The sequence below is a fragment of the Malaclemys terrapin genome, chromosome 6, assembly GCF_027887155.1.
Source record: "Malaclemys terrapin pileata isolate rMalTer1 chromosome 6, rMalTer1.hap1, whole genome shotgun sequence".
Classification (NCBI taxonomy): Eukaryota; Metazoa; Chordata; order Testudines; family Emydidae; genus Malaclemys; species Malaclemys terrapin.
Window position 1 is genome coordinate 48,871,377 of NC_071510.1, and position 19,337 is coordinate 48,890,713.

Genomic DNA, 19,337 nt, shown 5'->3' on the forward strand with positions numbered 1-19,337 from the left:
CAGAAGGGTTACACATTGATTGGTGAGGCATCAAAATATACCCCACTATTTGTTTCAAACTAGAGCATAAGCTTCCTATTTCTTGTTAAATAACAGCTTTACCAAGCCAGGTGCAACTGCTCAGGACATTCTTAGGCGGTAATATTGCTAAATGAGATGCAGGTGTCACAAAAGCAACAGTTTGCTGATTACACTGGCAAAGTAAGCATGGCTGAGGTTAGAAACAAATAGTTATTTAGACCTGCTGAAGAGAAGAAGAAGTGGTCCTCCCACCAATAAATTTCCAAAAAAAGTGAAAAATATACTTGGACATACTAATAACCTGGGAAGAATGAAATATTTTAATTGGCACTTCATACCAGTCCATGGCATCGAAGATAAGCCTTACTGACATTTAAAATGCATTGCAGAAATAGTGGGAAAATGTCTTTTTGCTGCAGGCATAAGTCCTGGGAGTTGAGACAATGCCTCAGTAATGATGAAAAAGCATAAGAAGTCTCGAAATGTTCTAGGTGAAATCTGAGTGATAGTTGTGAAGCTGGATTAGACAGTCAACTGTCCCCCAAAGGGTTAAACCTGTAATGTGAGCCCTTAAAACTTAATTGTGTATCTCTGCTAGCACACAATGAAAAGAACAGCTCAGGGAAGATAGGAGAAAGGAAAGTGCAGATGCCTCTCAGATGACTAAATCTTTTGCTACAGTAGGGAGCAGCTGTTGGGATTTGGCATGGATTTTGCCATTTTTTTTTTTGTTTGTTTTTTTGACGATGCAGACACTGTGGAAAGTGAATCTGGTCCAACAGAAAGACAAAAGACAGCCAGAGGTCACAATTTATGTGAAGCCGAAAAAAGAGCCAGAGGCAGGTCATTTTCAGTTAGTGAAAAAGAACCAATTCACAAGCTGTATGTGTCATTATTTCTAGATTTGACAATATGCTACTCCAGCAAGATGACTCAAGGAATGATAAAGTACATAAACTACAGCCAGCACTGATGATAGAGTTTGGATGTTTGATGATCTCCTTAGTGATCACTCAGGGAAGGGATGGCCTCTCTGTCATTGGGGCCACAACAGAAGATTCAAACAGTGTGATGCAGCAACATTTACTGGGTTTGCAGCATGTCAGACAATTGAGAAGCAAGGCTTTAAGAGATGGTGTACAGTTGCCAGATTATTGCCAAGGTAAAGGGATTTTTATCCGGAGAGTCTGGCACAAGAGACTCATTGCTCAGTAAAATCCAACTGCACAAAGCACAAGCACAAGTAGAAATTCAACATATGAAATATAAAAAATCTCCTGGAGAAATTGTCTGCTGTCACCACAAAGAGCAGAAATAATTAACTGTTCATGGACTCATTTGCTTCAAGCCTCTACTGTTTTATGTCTCCCTTGTATCTTCAAGAAAATAAAGCACTGAAAAGTTTTGTCAACAGGTGTGTCATAGCTGATGGAGCTAGCCACTGAGAAACCACAGGTCAGGCTGCTGTCATACTTATCAGAATATATTTTCTTTCTCCCACACTCTAATGCTTTCTGTAAAAGCTTATTCAGCATGGTCATAAAAACTTCACTTAGGTTCACATTTCATAGAAGAAGATCAATCAGTGGAAGGACATGCTACAGTTGGTGCATATGCTAATCACAATAGCATCAGAAACCATCTCTGTGTAGTGATGGTATAAAAAAAATCAATGTATTCAAAAATGCACTGTGCAAAGAGGGGGTCACCTTCTAGTGATCTAATCCAAAAGGCCAAGTCAGCAACATAGAGGAATCTGACAATGGCAGGAAAGGAATGGAGTATAATTAAAATGCCATCTTACTGCGTGTGCTGCATCTATGTGAGCAAGACAGCGCTTTAATATTCATCTTAGTTTTATTGACGATATCATAACAATGTACCTACTATCTATGTATAGAGCAGTTCATATGAGTTTTTGATTCTTGTTTTAAATCTGAAGAGTACCCATATTGCTTTCCTGTCAGATAGGAGAGAATGTGAGAATTTAAAGTGCTTTATTTTTCTGCTGATTTGAATGTTAGACATTACATACAATTTCAGCAATCACTGTAAAAGTATCACAGGCTATGCTTCTAGCACCTCTTAAAGCAAAGGTTCATATTGTGCACTCAAACGGGTGAAAAAACGTGTGTAACTGAGAACAGAATTAGGCCCATATGTGCATATACACAGAACACATTTAATTTCACTGCAATATCATGAGCTGAATCTATTGTAAAACATTATGCCTAACCAAAAAAAAGAAAAAAAAAACAAAAAAAACTGTTTATTTAAACAAAAGTGGCAGGAAATTCACACAGTTGAGGTACTCATAGGATGAAATCAATGTTTCAGTATAAAAATCGGTTTAAATAGTAAATAATTTGGATTCATACCCACACTGCATAAATGATTGAAATTTACCCTTATCAGAGGGCCAGAACAAAGCATATGAACCACATAAGTGCTATATTTTGAGGGAGGAGAGTTCAGACCTCACTGTGGCAAATGAGAATCAAGAGGAGTGAGCACTGATCACACAACTTGGCTGCAGGAGTTGTTCAGCTGAAGATTTTTTTTTTTTTTTTTTTTTTTTTTTGCAAGCCTGGATTAACCAAGCAGCAGCACAGACAAAAAAAGCAACAGAGGCCTGATCCTGCAAGGTGAAAAGAACCTCCTGGTTGATGAGCAACACCATACATTCCCATTGATTTGAATGGTACTTAATCAATCTTGTGCATAATACTTTGCTGAATTGGGGACCTAAATCTTTCTACATTATCCTCCTTTTTAATATTTTCTGCCTGACGAGTGGAAAGGGGATACACCTCACATGAAAATATATCAATTTAATGTAATAGTCTTTGGTAGGAAGCTCAGTAACCTATTAACAAGCCCTTGGCCATCCAGTCTCTTGGGGCCCGCCCCCCTTCCCCCCAAGCCACACTCTTTAAATGGAAGTGTAAATTTTCTCAAATATGAAAAGAGCAAATTATGTAACTGAAAATGTAATGTCCATCTCCCCAAGTGACAGTGAGGGGGTTTAGCGGTTATTCTAGCCCATGAGATGGAAAAGCAAAAGCAGGGGGTCTGTGCACCAGCCCCACCCTGGCTTTGGTTTGGGGGATGAGTTTGGCCTCCCAAACAACCCAAAAATTCAGGGCCTGGTTTTCTATTCTGTTACACCGACTTTATATCAATTTCAGTATTGCTACTCTGGAACAACCTGCTATAAAAGAGTAGAGATCAGGTCCTCAGTCATTCTGTGTATGGATTGAATTTCACCCAGTGAGTAGTTTCTTACTACAGGTGTAATCCTAAGCATTTTAGTGCAAATACTTATTAAGGTACTATGCAGCGCAACAGTAAGTGTGGCAGAATTCAGCCTAATTGAAACACAGCAGTGCTAACACCACTCAGAAAAGGCGGGTGATGAGAAAGGCACCCATCCTTTCCAGACAACCTATATTCTTCTGAGCCTGCGTGGCTCAATCTCTGCATGTCAGAGATGTAGATGGTTAAAATAGCTTTTGACTAAATGCATCAGTCACTGTTGTGGAACATCACTCTGGTTGACTGACAGTACCTAGCTAGTGAAATCCAAGAGAGAAATAATCATGAAGTTCATCCCCTGGCACTGCAGGATTCTTTGTATATTAGCACTAAATAGTACTATGTTTCATGTCTAATTCCTTTTTCCATTCATAGAAATATAGGGGATGGAAAAGACCTATCTATCTGGATCATCTAGTGAACACCACTGCCAGTGCATGATTGTTTCTTATTATACCATTTCTGCTCCATTGGGGCTGTTTTTCTTTCCCCAAATACACTGATTTCTCCCCTTGATCTCCTTTTTCTTTATTGTAGTCTTTTCTTATTTTCTTTGATTCTCTCCTTGACTTGTTTTTCTAAGTCATTTTTTACCTTGCTGCTTTCTGCATTTACTGTAGTCCTACCCATGTTTTATTAATAAATCTCTCATCATCATTTATCCTCCTGAGTAGCTACACTTTCCTTTCCAGCTATCCCACCTGCTCTATAAGATCTCTAATTGTTAAACATCCATCACACAGAAATTTCTAGTTTTCCCATTGTTCACAAATGCATACATGGTACAGAGCTGACAGGCTGGCTCGTTTAAGAAAACCTTGTACAGAAAGGTCAAACAGAAAACAATTCTTCCAGGTATAACCAGAACAAAAACTACGTCTACCATGCAAGGCACAGCAGAGGACTGCCTCGGGAGCAAAATCGAAGGCAGAAAATATTTAGTAACTCCTTAGTTTCTGATTGATTTTGGGTTGGGAGGGGCAGCCATTTTACAGCTTGCCATTGGCAAGGAAAGTCCTGGAAACTACACTATACAATACACATCTTTTGAATGACCAAATATTAGACCACATACAGTACATAAGGAGGTCTGTAGATTTGTCTCTTCCATGCTGAAAATGTCATTGGGCCTCTGTTTTTGTCCTGCCGGTTAAATGTGTTCCTGTGTGTGACTGAAGCCATTATGATATGATTGATATGAGTCAGTCAATCAGACAGAGGAGCATTGCAGGCTCTACTTTTGTTAAATATGGGACCAACATTGATTTTTAAAAATTGAATGTAATACATGTTATTATGAGGGTTTATTTTCTTTGAAGATCTAGGTCCTTCCACCTAAAGCTGCTCAGCAAACATAATAGGCAAACAACCATCATATCAAAATATTATGGCACATGGTCAAAAACCAAGTGGCAAATTCTCTCCTACACCAAAAGGCACTCTATTCTGCTAAAATGGCCAGCCCGGACAATGCTTACATCTGCTGTAAGGCAGCTCTAAGTTCTGCCACTGGCTTAGGATCCTTTATAGATCCCATGCCACTAGAAGTTTGTTGTGACAGAGCTCTGTTCCACTATACCTCCTCCAAGTCCCCAACATGCTGCCTCTTTCCCCTGATAGCCCCATTACACTGGGAGACAAGGAGGGAGACACAGAGCCCAGGTGTGGTGTACACACAACCAGAAAGGAGATCTCCTCTGACAAGGGAATTCTCTGCTGGGCATTTGCAGCTGTTTGCATTACATAATCCAGCTAGCGAAGCTGGTCTCAAGTGTCTCCGGCACTGAAAAAAATGCACCTGTACTTCAGGAAGTACATTATTCAATTTAGCATATGCATTTGTTATTGGCTCATTGGATAAAAGGAGGCAGGGTAACTAATTTCAAGCTATATGATTATGGTCCGTAACCGAACAGGACTCATTCTGCTTTCCTTCCTTACTCTGGCAAAACTAAGGGAAGTAAAAAGATTACAGCACGGGTTCTCAAACTGGTGGTTGTGACCCCGCTGGGGCTTGTGAGGTGGTTACATAGGGGTTGTGAGCTGTCAGCCCCATGTGACTGACAGGCCCAAGCCCCCATTAAATTAAATTAAATTAATATTACATTAAATTAACACAGACATCTCATTTTTTATTTCTAAGGGTGTGTGTGGGGGTGAAGGTGGGTTGACACTCAGAGGCTTGCTGTGTGAAAGAGGTCACCAATACAAAACATTCGAGAATCACTGAGTTAGAATTTGTTCAATTTGGAAATGTAGACTACCCCTTGCCACTCAAAGTCACAGGACAACTAAAAACTTCTAGCAATGCCAGCAGGCGTTTTATATCTGTCTTTTTTCTTTCCCCTTAGTAAAAGAAAAAACAACACTTAGGCTATGTCTACACTAACAGCTTTTAGTGACATGGCTGTGTTGCTACAGCCATGCCATTAAAAGTCATGCAGTGTTCTGCTGTTTGTTGGCTCTCCTGCTGACAGAAAACTTCCATCCCCAAGGAGCACCGTTTGCGTTGTTGGCAGGAGAGCGCTCCTGCCAACAACGTGCTATTCACACTGGTGCTTGTCACAGCAAAACTTTGGTCTTGCGGGGGGAGGGGGAGGGAAAGTGTTTAATGCCTCTGAAAGACAAAAAGTTGTGTTGTTCAATTGCCAGTGTAGACATAGCCTTGGTAACAATGATGACAGTAAAAGTATCTGAAATATGGTTAAGGACGTAAATATTCCAACTACCACCAGAGAAGGAAACCCAAGCAACTAACAGACAAGTCTAATGCCTTGTCTACTCTTACGGCAGCATGTAGAGTACAAGCACTACACATGTAGCTACATGCCACAGTGAAAGCAGGCTGCATCCACACACGTCACTGTGATATGCAGCTACATGTGGTAGTGAAAGATTCTGGCAGGAGGGCGGCAGTGGGGAAAGAATCCAGCATCAGGGAGCTGCTGGAGCCTTTTTCTGCTGTCTCCTCCCTGCCAGAATCTTTCCCTGCTGCTGGAACCTATCACTACAACAGCAAAAGGCTCCAAGAAGGGGGAGACAGCAGGGACTTCCTGGGGGCTTTCCCCACTGCCTCCTGCCTCCCAAAGTCTTCCCCACCCCTCCTTCACTGCATCAGGGAAGGCAGTGGGACACTGCGCTGTTAAAAATAGCCGTGTAGTTGTGTGAGGCACTGCTTGGACTTGTAGAGATCCATGTAGAGTATATATCCTGGTGCTTCAGGCATGTAGGTCACTATACTCTACTCACCTAAGCCTTGCCTCACCATCTACCCTACCATTTATACCCATGCTAGCTGGGTATACAGTGTCTGTACACTACATGCCATCATAGGTGTAGATATACTTTAAGTGAATTTGTAGATGAGGTGAGAACATTTTGCTGAAGGAATTTTTTAATAAATACCACACAAACCTTTTGGGATGCATCTTTCTGACAGTGTTTGATTCTCCAGTTCATTTTGCGTTAATTCTGTTCTTAGAATCAGCTCAACAATCAGAGAAGTTTGTTTGGTAGTGCTGATCTGGACCACTTTTTTTTTTCTGTCTTTGTATATAGGAGGCCACATAGGATAGTTGATTTTAAAAACAGAGATGCTATTGTACTTTTAAACTCTATAAAATAGAAAAACAAAACCATTATCTACTATGCAAAAAATGCTCATGTAACTATTATATAGTCCTTCTGATCAGACTTCTCCAACATTCCTTCTGTTTGTTTCTCATCCTTTACTAGAGATCATCAAGAAAATTTCAGTTTGCAGCAAAAAAAAAAAAAAAAAAAGTTTTGAAAACCAAACATTTTAGTTTCTCATTGAAACCCAAAATTCTATCATGGAAAATTTAGAAAATGCAATTTTGTATAAGTTTCCAGGAAAGTTAATTTGCATTTTTGAGCAGCTTTAGACACAAGCCTAGACTGTCATAAGCCTAGACTGTGAAGTCTTGTGAGACATAGACGGTGGTCATGCTACTGGTTTGTGCAGAGCCTAACATGATGAGGTTCTGATCTTTGATTAGGGCTCCTAGAAACTACCAGAATTCAAATATATCATAAAATAATATTTTTTCATTTTAGATGACAACTGGCATGTTTGTTTTCCCAGAATTCACGTAGGATATTCAGTGTGGGCCCCAATTCAGCCATCCTTATTCACCTGAGTAGCACCTTACTCTTGGAGTAGCTCACATTTTCTGCCTTGCTTCACAGGCGTATGTGCATACAGCAGAGCATTTAAGAAACAGATGTTCTGTTTATTTTTTTCAGCACTGATTTTTAGTCTTTTCTTTGTAATGTGTTTTATGTACTATCTAAGGAGTATTGTTTGCACTGAGAAACCCATTGCAACGTGTATCAGTTTTAAAATCTTTACAGAATAGGTTACACAAGTTTGTGATGTACTGTATATATAAATTGAACTTATGAAGAGTTAATTATAAATAGAATTCTCAGCATTCAGCTGCTTTGATTAGATCAAAATAATCATTCTTACTTAGGCAGAGCTTCTATTCAAGACTCAATCTCTATTCAGCGAAACATTTAAGCACACACAACCTTCAGCATATGCTTAAGAGCTTTTGAAAAGCTAGAAGAGGTCATTTCAGTAACACCTCCCATAATATTCTGACAGAACTTTTTATCTCTTCCTATTTTAACATTACATACCCCCAACTTTGCAGGATCCCATGACCCTGAGCCATGGAGCAGCAAGTACAGACAAAATCCTTACACTCCATTGGCAGGACATTTAATTTTGTAAATTTAATATTATGAAAGATGGCAGGAATCGGCCAGCTATTGCCACATAATTCAGAAGAAGAGGCGTAAGGACAGCTCTTTAAAACCAGTTAATAAAATAGTGTTCAAAGAGCATTTATATGTTTGGTATAATTTAAAGGAGTCTTAAAGAACTGCCTCTCCTCCCAACCATTCTGATGTCCCAATCAAGACAGTATTTGAGACAGGGGATGGAGAGAAAAACATGGCTTTTGCAAAGGCTGTTTATTGCTTTAATTGTTGTTTAAAAGCATTTTAGAGAGCAGTTTTTCCCTCTCCCTAGGCACCAACAAAAACAGCATTACAGGGGAACTGTTCCCTAGAAGGCTTTTTAAATAATTGTGCCAAGAAATATAGTAACATCAAAAGCTAGAACTCCCGAAACTTTGCAGCTATAGTAACTCCAGGCAGTGACAAGTAGCTGTCCCTACATCTTGCTGAAGAATTTGGCTCTGTTTACATTCTTATTTCCTAAATTACAAACATTGTTCCTATAAACAAGACAGTTGCTTTTCTTATAATGCAACTGCCAGCTTCCCCACATCTTTTAGGCAATACTGCATATCTCCTCTTGTCTTATACCAGCCAGTTCACTTTAGTCTAATCCAGCCCACAGGCAACAGAAGGGCAGATTTTCTTCTTAGCTACCAGGTGCACAAACACAATGACATGAGAGCATCTGAAGTTGTATTGTTTTTCTACAGGTCCCCATTCAATAATCACTGGAGATATAAAAGAGTTTTCTTCCCTCATCACCATCACAGCCTGATGTAAGTCTTCCTGGCCCTCAGGAGATGTCACAACTTTTTTATCATAAATCAAGGGCACCACACAAAATTGGGTTAATGCCTAGCAGTGAAGGCTGAAAACATTTTGAGAGACAGAGCTAAACTGATTTATACAGATAATAGTGTGTTCACCATCAGTCCACTATCATGCCTGTCAGTTAGTATGCTTATCCATGGTTTTGTTTGTTTGTTTCCTCCATTAAATTACCTTTTACCTTCCTCCCACTTATTACATTGTAGCTGGATGCTGGGAAGCCCCATGTTTCTGTTTTACAAGAAGAACAACTTCTTTCAGTCACTCAATTCTGTTATTCACCACAACTCAATTCCACATAGAATTCTAAATGTTCTGACTCAAATGTCAATTAATATTGTGCTGACATACTGACATTTTAAAATTGCATAAATGACTGTTAGTTTGCCCTCTTCCCTCTGTATTGAAAATGACTAAGTAAAAGATAAATTAAACCAAATTCTTTATTTGCAGGGGTGGAAAGCATCCTCATCCATCTGTTGACCACACTAATTCAACTTTCACAAATTTAGGATAATTGGACTATTCAAACTCCAGGGGAAAAGAGATCCTTTAAGTGCTCTGTGGCACAGACATCATGCACTCATGGTGAAATTCACCCCTATGTAGTGTGGCAGCACAAGGCCTATATACAACTTAAATTCTACTAAAGCTCTCAATATAGAACTTAAGTGGGGCTTAGATGGTGACTAGACTGTGCTTGCCCTTAGCAAGGGGTGAATTTCAACCTAAGAAAATATTAAAGTCAAGATACGAGCTACAGCAATTTTTAGTGCTAGAAACTAGCAAAAATAGTGAACAAAGGAAGAGTGGTACCCATGGCAATGGGCATTGATATATATGAAAGATAGAAACTGTAAATATATCGGATTGCAAAGCAGAAAACAAGATTGAGACAAGAGCCACTGGAGCAGCAGGAAAACTACTTTCAGTAAGACAAGATTAAATTTCAGCAGCTCCCCAACTTAACTTTTGGAAGCCTGTAGAGAACATCAAGTATTCATTACAGTGGGGGAGTCTTCCGTGTGGCAATTCCCATCAGTATTACCTGCTTCCTGCAGAGTGGCCTGTGGGAGAGCAGGGGAAGGGGGAGAGGAAGGAGGCAAACTTTAAGCTTTTCAAGTGTCTCCAAGGATTTTTACCTGAAGTAACCTACAAACCATCTCCAACCCAAATCTGACACATTTAATTTCTCATTCTGCCTCAGGAAAGAATATTACTTCTCTGCAGGAGACTAGAATTAGCCTGTTCAGAAAATTCAAACTCTTTATTGCAAAGAGTCCTAAAAGGATCCAGAATGACTGAAAGTAGTACTCGACTGCAGTGACCGTAGTTTCTCCTCCATAGATTCTCTTTTTATTACTCTGAAAAAGGCCTTCCCTTTAGACTGAGTCATTTTACATAATCCTCCTCCATCTCTTATTACACTCAATTTGTGATGCTCACCAATTAAAAGAACCCTTCCCAAGTCACTAAGTATTCATCTATAATTTGCATATCAAAAGAATCAATAATATTTTTTATAATATTCAAAATAGGGAGGAAACAGACTTTACAGAAGTACAACATAAAGGTAATGGAAAACCCCAAGTGCTTCCATGCCCCAGTACATGGAATTAAATGTCTAAAGTGACATCTTCTAAAAGGCACAGCGCAATCTCATGGGAGCTAAGGCAGTGTTAAGCCATCTTTTGTACTCCTGATCCAGGGACTGGAGAGGCCCCTATTCTAACAGACAGCACGGAGGTCTGTACAAGTCCCTCCTGGAAGCTTCTGTGGGCTACCTCATAGTTCATAGTGCTTCTTAGAATCTCAGTAGACTGCAGCATTGCATGCACCAGCCCTAATCCCAATGTACACCTTCTGTCCCCAGCCCCACCCATGGCACAACCCTAAACCAGAGCCCTCAAACCCTTCCTGTGCTGGGGGAAGTCCTCTTCCAGCTGAAACCAGGGAATTTAGGGCCCTTTACATCACTCCAGCCTTTTCACCTCATACTAAAGGGGCTGGATCAGGTGCTAAAAGCTTAGCTCTAGGTCCTGATTTGCAGATCCTGGCACCTGCAAAGGCATGCATTCACACACCTGTGTGCACTCTTGTAGGGTTCAATCCTGCAAACACTTATCCACATAAGTAACTTTACTCAGGCTATTAGTCCAGTTAAAGAAAAGGTGTTTAAAGTTACTCACATGTGCCCTGATTCAGCAAAGTCCTTAAATGTAAAGTCTGAGTAACCCCATTGACTTCTGTGGCACGCATATTTTAAGTTAAGCACATAGTTAAATACCTCACTGATTTGGAGTCAAAAATAAGTATTTGCAGCAGGATCAAGCCCTTATGCATTTACACCTGCATGGTAAAGGGATCTAGCGATACAAATCTTATAGTGATCTTGCTTAAATATTTTTAAAACATTTCTTTTCTCTATGTAACACACAAAATGGCATGGCCTAGAAACCCCAAGTTTGTTTTGGTTAGCTGGCTTGGCAAAGAGCCTTTTGCAATTTTTGAAAGGAGGCAGGGCAAGCGGATTGGGCAGTGGAAATATTTAGGCCACAATATCTTTTTTGTGGAACAAAAAAGGGAGAAAGCTCTGAAGGAAGATGTCTCTGTGAGGATCCCCTTATTAAACCATTCTGTTGGACATATGTGGAGGGGTTCCCCCTTTCTGGGCCACACTAACAGGAACCCCTGGGTCAGATCAATGCTTCGAATTCCTAGGGGGACAGTTCAATGGAAAAGATTCATAGATTCATAGATTCTAGGACTGGAAGGGACCTCGAGAGGTCATCGAGTCCAGTCCCCTGCCCGCATGGCAGGAGCAATACTGTCTAGACCATCCCTGATAGACATTTATCTAACCTACTCTTAAATATCTCCGGAGATGGAGATTCCACAACCTCCCTAGGCAATTTATTCCAGTGTTTAACCACCCTGACAGTTAGGAACTTTTAAGACATCTCTTGCTGCAGTTTAAACCCATTGCTTCTTGTTCTATCCTTAGAGACTAAGGTGAACAAGTTTTCTCCCTCCTCCTTATGACACCCTTTTAAATACCTGAAAACTGCTATCATGTCCCCTCTCAGTCTTCTCTTTTCCAAACTAAACAAACCCAATTCTTTCAGCCTTCCTTCATAGGTCATGTTCTCAAGACCTTTAATCATTCTTGTTGCTCTTCTCTGGACCCTTTCCAATTTCTCTACATCTTTTTTAAAATGCGGTGCCCAGAACTGGACACAATACTCCAGCTGAGGCCTAACCAGAGCAGAGTAGAGCGGAAGAATGACTTCTCATGTCTTGCTCACAACACACCTGTTAATACATCCCAGAATCACGTTTGCTTTTTTTGCACAGCATCACACTGTTGACTCATATTTAGCTTGTGGTCCACTATAACCCCTAGATCCCTTTCTGCCATACTCCTTCCTAGACAGTCTCTTCCCATTCTGTATGTGTGAAACTGATTTTTTTCTTCCTAAGTGGAGCACTTTGCATTTGTCTTTGTTAAACTTCATCCTGTTTAACTCAGACCATTTCTCCAATTTGTCCAGATCATTTTGAATTATGACCCTGTCCTCCAAAGCAGTTGCAATCCCTCCCACTTTGGTATCATCTGCAAACTTAAGAAGCGTACTTTCTATGCCAATATCTAAGTCGTTGATGAAGATATTGAACAGAGCCGGTCCCAAAACAGACCCCTGCGGTACCCCACTCGTTATGCCTTTCCAGCAGGATTGGGAACCATTAATAAGAACTCTGAGTACGGTTATCCAGCCAGTTATGCACCCACCTTATAGTAGCCCCATCTAAATTGTATTTGCCTAGTTTATCGATGAGAATATTATGCGAGATCGTATCAAATGCCTTACTAAAGTCTAGGTATTCCACATCCACAGCTTCACCCTTATCCACAAGACTCGTTATCCTATCAAAGAAAGCTATCAGATTGGTTTGACATGATTTGTTCTTCACAAATCCATGTTGGCTGTTCCCTATCACCTTACCACCATCCAAGTGTTTGCAGATGATTTCCTTAATTATTTGCTCCATTATCTTCCCTGGCACAGAAGTTAAACTAACTGGTCTGTAGTTTCCTGGGTTGTTTTTATTTCCCTTTTTATAGATGGGCACTATATTTGCCCTTTTCCAGTCTTCTGGAATCTCTCCCATCTCCCATGATTTTCCAAAGATAATAGCTAGAGGCTCAGATACCTCCTCTATTAGCTCCTTGAGTATTCTAATGCATTTCATCAGGCCCTGGTGACTTGCAGGCATCTAACTTTTCGAAGTGATTTTTAACTTGTTTTTTTTTTTTTTTTTATCTGCTAAACCTACCCCCTTCCCATTAGCATTCACTATGTTAGGCATTCCTTCAGACTTCTCGGTGACGACCGAAACAAAGAAGTCATTAAGCATCTCTGCCATTTCCAAGTTTCCTGTTACTGTTTCTCCCTCTTCACTAAGCAGTGGGCCTACTCTGTCTTTGGTCTTCCTCTTGCTTCTAATGTATTGATAAAAAGTCTTCTTGTTTCCCTTTATTCCTGTAGCTAGTTTGAGCTCATTTTGTGCCTTTGCCTTTCTAATCTTGCCCCTGCATTCCTGTGTTGTTTGCCTATATTCATCCTTTGTAATCTGTCCTAGTTTCCATTTTTTATATGACTCCTTTTTATTTTTTAGATCATGCAAGATCTCGTGGTTAAGCCAAGGTGGTCTTTTGCCACATTTTCTATCTTTCCTAACCAGCGGAATAGCTTGCTTTTGGGCCCTTAATAGTGTCCCTTTGAAAAACTGCCAACTCTCCTCAGTTGTTTTTCCCCTCAGTCTTGATTCCCATGGGACCTTACCTATCAGCTCTCTGAGCTTACCAAAATCTGCCTTCCTGAAATCCATTGTCTCTATTTTGCTGTTCTCCCTTCTACCCTTCCTTAGAATTGCAAACTCTATGATTTGATGATCACTTTCATCCAGGCTGCCTTCTACTTTCAAATTCTCAACGAGTTCCTCCCTATTTGTTAAAATCAAGTCTAGAACAGCTTCCCCCCAGTAGCTTTTTCAACCTTCTGAAATAAAAAGTTGTCTGCAATGCAGTCCAAGAATTTGTTGGATAGTCTGTGCCCCGCTGTGTTATTTTCCCAACATATATCTGGATAGTTGAAGTCCCCCATCACCACCAAATCTTGGGCTTTGGATGATTTTGTTAGTTGCTTAAAAAAAGCCTCATTCACCTCTTCCACCTAGTTAGGTGGCCTGTAGTAGACTCCTAGCATGACATCTCCCTTGTTTTTTACCCCTTTTAGCCTAACCCAGAGACTCTCAACACTTCCGTCTCCTATGTCCATCTCTACCTCAGTCCAAGTGTTTTTATATTATATTTTTAATATATAAGGCAACACCTCCTCCCTTTTCCCCCCGTCTATCCTTCCTGAGCAAGCTGTACCCATCCACACTAACATTCCAATCATGTGTATTATCCCACCAAGTTTCAGTGATGCCAACAATGTCATAGTTGTATTTATTTATTAGCACTTCCAGTTCTTCCTGCTTATTCTCCATACTTCTCGCATTTGTATATAGGCATCTAAGATACTGGTTTGATCTTTCCTCACAGTTTTGTCCTGACCCTCCTTTCTCTCTGCCAATATAGCCCACACTCCCTCTCGTTTCCGACCCATCTCCCAGGTCTCAATGTTCCCCACTTACCTGTGGGCTTTGCTCACCTGTCCCCATTGAACCTAGTTTAAAGCCCTCCTCACTAGGTTAGCCAGTCTGTGTCCAAATAGGGTCTTTCCCTTCCTCGAAAGGTGAACGCCATCTCTGCCTAGCAGTCCTTCCTTGAATAGCATCCCGTGGTCTAGGAAGCCAAAGCCCTCCTGGCGACACCATCTTCGCAGCCAGGCATTCACCTCCATGATGCATCTGTCTCTGCCCGGGCCCCTACCTTTGACAGGAAGAATTGAAGTGAATACCACCTGCACTCCAAACTCCTTCACCTGTGCTCCCAGAGCCCTGTAGTCTCTCTTGATCCGCTCAGTGTCACACCGCGCAGTATCATTTGTGCCCACATGGATGAGTAGCATGGGGTAGTAGTCAGAGGGCTGGATAATCCTCGACAATGCCTCCGTAACGTCTCGGATACAGGCTCCCGGCAGGCAGCATACCTCCCGAGATGAAATGTCAGGGCGACAAATGGGCGCCTCCGTCCCCCTCAGCAGAGAGTCTCCGACCACCACTACCCTACGTTTCCGATTCGCAGTGGTGGCAGCAGACCTCCCAGCCTTAGGGGTACGAGGCTTCTCCTCCTTTACTGTAGGGGGTGATTCCTTCTTTCCTGTATCAAGAAGAGCATAATGGTTACCTATTACCACAGCAGGAGGGTTCGAAGCAGGGGTGGAGCACTGCCTGCTGCCAGAAGTAACCAGCTGCCAGTGTCCACCCTGAGCCATCTCCTCCTCCACCAGTGGTGTATCAGTAGTCCTGTGTACTGGGACAGCTACCTCAGCTGTCTCCACATGGACACTGTCGAGGAATTGCTCGTGGATTTGGATGCTCCTCAATCTAGCCACCTCCTCCTGTAGTTCTCCCACCTGCTGCCTGAGAGATTCCACCAGCAGGCACCTCTCACATTGGATGGTCCCCCCAGCCTGGATATCAGTAAGTGGAAATTGCAAGTTACAGTCTCTGCAAAACCACACCAGGATCTGGATAGAAGCATCCATGCTCAGGCGCTCTGTCTGGCTACAGGCACAGGTGGAGGAGACAGAAGCAGTGCTGGCACAGGTGTTGCGGGTCTTTCTAACCATCGTAAGCCTCCCTCTGTCAAACTCCCGTCTACAGCTCCCTGTCCGCTGAAAGGGTTGTTTAAGCAAGAAGTTTTGAATGTAGTTGGCTTATAGGTTTTAAGGGGAATAAAGGGAAAACAGACAGAACCAGCAAGGGACCCTTGCCCCCTTCCCACTCCCCTTCCAAACTCCCTTGCAAAACTCCCTGTTAGCAGCCCCTGTTTGCAAAAGCTCCCTGGTCGCTTGTGCACTGCTTTATAAAGCCCTGGCCTCAGGCTGTATTATTCCACCTAAGCTCTGCAAGAGCATGGAGGTGTGTGTGGGGAGATGTGCATTTCCCCTGCTCTTTCTTTCTGTCCACCGTCTTCTCCACTGGCTTGTACAGTTTACAATGAGTCTCCTTGCATGGACTCCACGGAAAAACCTGCATGGGTTTCTGCAGAGAGAGGTGTCCCAGGAAAGCTGCCGGTAACTGCCAGTCCACAGTGAAGAGGAGAGATCCACACAACGATTTCCCCACTGTACTGAGATCTATGAGGCATGAGCTGGGCCTTATTAAAACTGGGTTCCGCATGCCTCCCATTCAAAATATATACACTTCAATAAACTATAAAACTGAAATGCCAATGCAGAAAAATTACATATTTACAAAACATTTAGATGTCTTGGCCCCAGTTTCCATTTCTTTCATACCCCAAATTCCCGTTTGGGATGCACAATGAATTATTGAATCAGGGCTTGACTTATCATACTGAACATTGGATTTAATTCACGTTACTGTCCTCACCTACTGAATAGAAAGAAGTTAGCAGTTAAATTAACAAAAACAAACAAAACCTATCTCCATGGTTTCATTTTCCATTGTAACCAAAAAGCCACTACATGCTGAAATAAACTAACTAATCATTTGTTCTTGTTTCACATAGTCTGTGAAGGATTTCAAATACATTTAAAGTAATATATCAAAATATCAATTTAGATGCAAACCACTTTCTGTATCCATTGCACATCGGGGCTCTATCATCTCATCTCTTTTCTTCTTGACTTGTAACTATTTCTTCCTCAGCTCTTCTCTCTCCTCCCCCTCAAAGGATTCTGTTGCCTCAGCTATTTGCATTGTAAACTCACTATTTGGTAATCTTTGAGACCTCCATGTAATCATCAGTTCATAGTACCCGTGATTTTGAGCTGTTCCTTAAAAAACAAAAAACAAACAAACACTAACAGCTTATGAACGGAAAAATCTTTTAAATTGAAGTCATCCTTCCAAAATGCCATTTTATAACAAAAGCACTAAAGCCAAAATTCCAGAATTAGCAGAGACATGTTGTGTGAAAAAGAGCATGTCTAATCAAAAACTGTTAGCAGTCATTATAGCAATGTATAACTGACAGCACTTTTAATATTGTGCATTCCCATTTTTCTATTTTCCAGGTATCCCGAACAGTGAAGGAACATTTTACCAACTTTTTAAATACTACCGAACTGTAGATGTTATGACAGAATGGGATAAATTACTTTCTGTGTAAATTTGTACTCTTAATGAACTTGTAGGCCAAAATTTGATCTGGTCAAAAACCATAAAAAAACAGTTTCATAAGAAATGTTGAAATTTCAAAACAGTTCCTGTTTTGTGGGATTCAAAATGGACCAGTAACTTTGAAAATACAATTGTGATAAATGTCCATCATAATATATTGATACAAATGTCACAGAATCTTTACAAAAAATGGAAAGTCTCAAAGATGGCTACGATTTGTCAATTTCTCTCTCTCTTCCCTCCCCCCCCAAAAAAAGGCCTCACCTCCCTCCCCCCCAATCAGAAACACTGCAAAGAATTTCCAGTCTAGTCAAAATGTTCAAACTTGGGTGCCTAAAGTTAGGTACCTAAATCCATACTTTTTCATCTAAATACTCACTGAAGTCAATGGGAGCAGTGGGTGCTCAGCGCATCTGGAAAGTAGGCCCCAAGTATTTAGGTGCATAGCCTGAAGTACTCGTCTGAACATTTCTGCATTAGTTTTTAAACATATATGAATTCAGGATTTGGAGGAAGTGTCATGATGATACCTTCAGAAATTAAGTCATCTATCCAAAGAAAGGACAGGTACAACACAGGCAGAGGCAATAGAGTCCTCCTCACACTGTCCTTCCTATGACTCTCAGACTTGTTCTGAGTAACCATCTCTACTGGTGGGAGAGAGCAGTTGATTTTCCATGTCCAGTCAATCTATGGATTGCCTGCTAAGGCAGCCAGTAAAGGTGTCAATACATACCAGCTGGTGAGGGCCCTTGATCATTAAGAAGTAGAATGGACTAATTTCACCCGGACCACTAAACAGTCTTTGAGTGTTATGTGTACTTATTATGTTTTAAAACAAAAATTCACATTGCAAAAATATCTGTACGATTTAGAAATTTTAGTGACATTTTTTCCTAGTTCCCCCTCTCCCTGCCCCCTGGCATAGTTCTCATTTATACTATGGCCCCTTTACTCAGCTCTGTCAGCGTAATGGGACCTTAAAGTGGATGCCTATGCTGACAGTACGGTGGAAAGATGCCTTAATGTAAATGAGAATCAGGCCCCGAGAGGGGAACAGAGAAAAGGGAATATATGCCACTGACAATAAATCAGTCACCAGTTTAATCTTACCAACAAAACGTTAACTGCTGCTCCAGTTACACGTGAATAATTTATCCACTAAAAGCTTCTATAGAATGCCATCTTGTTGTTGTTGGCTGCTAGCTTCCTATTTTGGCCTTTCAGCCCATGCAGCTGCTCCTGTCATGCCTTAAAAAAACTTTAATGTCCTCTATTCAAAATAATTATTTTTTATTTTTAAATCTCTCTCTATTTCTCTAGTAATTATACCACATTCACTACTGTGACCATAGAGTGTGATAATTCCAAAACATCCTACAATATGAATAACATCCACAAATAAAATTCAAAGTTATGCAAGAAAATTTAAAAGTAGGTCCCTTTTCAGAAGTGTGATATCACAAATATTAAAATTGATAGAAAGACTCAAACATAGACTAAAATATTATTCACTCATCAGATTTTACTTGGATCTTTTTAGTTATTTAGAACAGATGAAGTTTTTAAAAAAATGAAAATTTTTCATATCTCCTGAACACCTTCTTCAATTTGCCTCAAAACTTTATATATAAAGTGGCACAAAATCATGTATGTAAAATTTCATTTGGATTAGCTTAGTTTTAACAATTTTAGGGGCTTGGCATCAAAAGTAAGGAAACAAAAGTTATGGAAACAGAAAGCTAGCTTAAATCCTAAATGTGGAAAGATTATCCTCTCCATATTTAGGGATGGAGAGAGGTTAACCTTGCTCTATAACTCAATAATATGTCTAGAGAGCACATATAACAATACTGATAGCTATCGTTTCCCAATCTGTATGTGGACAGCAAGTTTGCAATACTTATGGAGAATTGTAGATCGTCAAGTAATACAAGCTTGCAATAAGATTACTGTGGAGAATACTATTCTTAAATGTTATCCCTCTAAATGTACACATACAACTAGAGAAGTAAGTGTCTCGCTTCATAACTATAATGGAACTGCACATGGAATATTCATTCTGATCCTTGTAGTTGATAAAG